The sequence below is a fragment of the Mytilus trossulus genome, chromosome 8 (genome assembly GCF_036588685.1).
Source record: "Mytilus trossulus isolate FHL-02 chromosome 8, PNRI_Mtr1.1.1.hap1, whole genome shotgun sequence".
In the NCBI taxonomy this organism is placed as follows: domain Eukaryota; kingdom Metazoa; phylum Mollusca; class Bivalvia; order Mytilida; family Mytilidae; genus Mytilus; species Mytilus trossulus.
In genome coordinates, this window is record NC_086380.1 from 17288495 (window position 1) to 17292124 (window position 3630).

The following is a 3630-nucleotide window of genomic DNA, read 5'->3' on the forward strand; positions in this document are numbered from 1 at the left end:
GACTCGAATTCTCTGTCCATTGCTAATAGTGCGGACTTCTTCATCTCCATCATCTAAGTGTTATAAATATTATTTTTGTTATTGTTTAAAATCGGTCATAAAAATCGATTCTACCAAAGGCCCGATATCAACGTCCGGACTTCCGTAAAAAAACAAATCATTAAGGCAAAATATTTTTTTTCTAAATTAGGACAGACAATTGGATGATTCTATTATTTTTAACACTCAATCATGAGGAAAATAAGGAAATGCAGGTAAAGAACCAACTCCTGAATTAACATATGGATCGGATAAAGTACAACTTCGAAATCAAGACGATATAATGTTACAAAACAAGAACAGCAAGTTATGACAGGTTCGTGAATATAAAAAAACACCTATTTTTTTCGCAAATAAATTAGAACACAGCAGTTTAATTTTTGATCCATTTAAACCATTATAACAATGGGAAGTAAGTTATGTTACTCGGGTTGAATTATAAAGCAAAAGCCGCCTGTCAAAAATGTCTTTCACAATGTAAATAGCAAAAGGAACAAAACTCATAACGTATAAGAAAATTGTACCAAACTAAGAAATAATATAAAAAATATTGTAATTTTGTCGTTTATTTTATTTAAGAAAACAATATGACAAAAAGTATTGATATACTTTATTTAAATTGCAGAAAAATTAATAACTTACTTGTTGATGTTAATGAGTTAGATCCCACCAATAGGTAAACGTCATTTGATTGACGTCTCCACACCTGCGCATCAAATGTTCCGGTGGCATCGGTGTGAAACTTCCACTCGTACACGAAACCACAACAAGTATAACGAAATTCATTATCTTGAGACAACACAACGACTACGCCTGAAAATATATTTTTTAACATGGAATTCTATTATGTTTTACCTATTTTTCCCTCACCCACATACATCAAGTTTCAATGTTCAACCGCATCGTTATCCTCAGACACATATGAGTACAAGATGATATATATATGTATCATAAACATATCATTGCATTGTGATGATGAGACGACAGATATAAAAAAGATATAACAATAATAAATGATTTCAAGGAATTTAAGTATCGAAGATAACTGCGTATCCCTCATTTACTGATTTCATGGAATTCAAGTGTCATAGAAAACCGCGTTTCCTTCATTTTCGGATGTCAAGGAATTCAAGTATCAAAGATAACCGCGTATCTCTCATTAACTGATGTCAAAGACTTCAAGTGTCAAAGATAACCGCGTATCTCTCATTCTCTGATGTCAAGGAATGCAAGTGTCAAAGATAACAGCGTATCCCTCATTAACTGATTTCAAGGAATTCATGTGTCATAGAAAACCGCGTTTCCTTCATTTTCTGATGTCAAGGAATTCAAGTATCAAAGATAACCGCGTATCCCTCATTATCTAATGTCAAGAAGTCCAACTATCAAAGATAACCGCGTATCCCTCATTCTCTGATGTCAAGAAATCAAGTGTCAAAGATAACCGCGTTTTCCTCATTTTCTAATGTCAAGAAATTCGAATATCAAATATAACTGCGTTTCCTTCATTCTCTGATGTCAAAGAATTCAAGTATCAAAGAAAACTGCGTATCCCTCATTCTCTGATATCAAGGAATTCAAGTGTCAAAAGTAACCGCGTATCCCTTATTTTAGATCTCTGACGTCAAGGAATTCAAGTGTCAAAAATAATCGCGTATCCCTCATTCTCTGATATCAAGGAATTCAAGTATCAAAGATAACCGCGTATCCCTTATTTTAGATCTCTGACGTCAAGGAATTCAAGTGTCAAAGATAACGGCGTATTTCTAATTCTCTGATGTCAAGGACTTTGTGTGTCACAGATAACCAAGTATACCCCATTCGGTGATATCAAGGAATTCAAGTGTCAAAGATAACTACGTATCCTTAATTCACTAATGTCAAAGAATTCAAGTGTCAAAGATAACCGATCATCTCTCACTAACTGATGTCAAGGAATTCAAGTGTCAAAAATAACTGCGTATCCCTCATTCTCTGATGTCAAGGACTTACTTTGTGTGTCACAGATAACCAAGTATACCTCAATCTCTGATGTCAAGGAACTAAAGTGTCAAAGATAACCGCGAATCCCTAATTCACTGATGTCAAGGACTTTGTGTGTCACAGATAAACACGTACATGTTAAAAAATTGAAAACAAAACGTTTAAAAATTTCATGCGTTCGAAGTGCTTTTCGTGATGTATCTTCATCAGGAACGCTGAAGGCCAACCTTTTGAAATCCGAGGATGTATAAGTACCGAAACAAATAAAAGAGTTTTATGACAATATACCTAAACCAAATAGCCAAATTCATCTAAGGTCATCTTTGCCTGAGGGAGTTGAAACCCTACTTTCTTGCTAATTTCAAAACTTATAAACGGACAATTTTAGAACGGTTTGTTATAAATTATGTCAGTACCGAAGTACTGACTACTGAGCTGATGATGCCCTCTGGGACTGATAGTCTACCAGCGTTATCGGCCCAGTGATGTAAAAAATTGAAAACAACACGTTTAATAATTTCATGCGTTCGAAGCGGTTTTCTGGATTTACCTCCTCGATTTAAACTCGTCGTGATACTTTTCCCACTTTTAAAACATTTAAAAAAGGGCTAAATCTAATCACCAGATTTTAAACTTTCTTGAACATCACAATAGGTGCCACTAATGGACTTTCCTGAACATCACAGTAGGTGCCACTAATGGAATAGGAACTATTTACGTTGTCTGACGTACCTGATTTACCTCTTGCTCAACCTTTTGTTTTCTATGTAGTATTTTGTGAAATATTTCTCAGTTCGTTTTTTTCTTTCGTTATGGCTATGTATCTTTCTTTGTCTTAAAAAAATTTTTTTTTCCTTTTTTGTGTGATTCTTCTTCTAATTCTTTTTTTAACTGAAAAGACAGTTGTGCCTGAACTTCGAGGTTCTATTTCCATTATATCATTTATGAACCTTACATTTCATTACTGTATGCGTTCATATAAATTTTATTAATTGTTTTGTCATTCATATAAAAAATTAATGGGTAAAACATTTCAAATAAAGCCCAAAATGGTATCAGGAGGAAAACTTTTTTGTATCTTTCTACTTCAAATTAAATCATTGGTGGTCATAAATAATGTCCATTGGTGAATTCTTTCTTTCAGAAACTCTATAATGAATGATATTTTTTTACGGCGGTTTATGGGTAAATTTGGGATTCAGGTTATAAAACAATGTTGAAGGCCGTACGGTGACCTATAATTGTTAATGTTTGTGTCATTTTAGTCTTTTGTGGATAGTTGTCTCATTGGCAATCATACCACATCTTCTTTTTTATATTGACTGCTGTATATTTGACATTTTTACCTATTATGTCTGTTTGGTTTATTCAGGCATCGTTGTCAATATAATGAAATTTGATGCGACTGTCATACAAGTGAGAGGTGTATCTTTATTCGTTTGATATGTTTGAGCTTTTGTTTTTGCCATTTAATTAGGAACTTTCCGTTTTGAATACTTTTTTTTTGCTTTTTACATTATAAATTCTTAAATACACGTTAAATGCTGATGAAAATGCAAGTGTATGACCGCGATTCCGTGATATTGTAAAATTTATTTGGTTCAATTA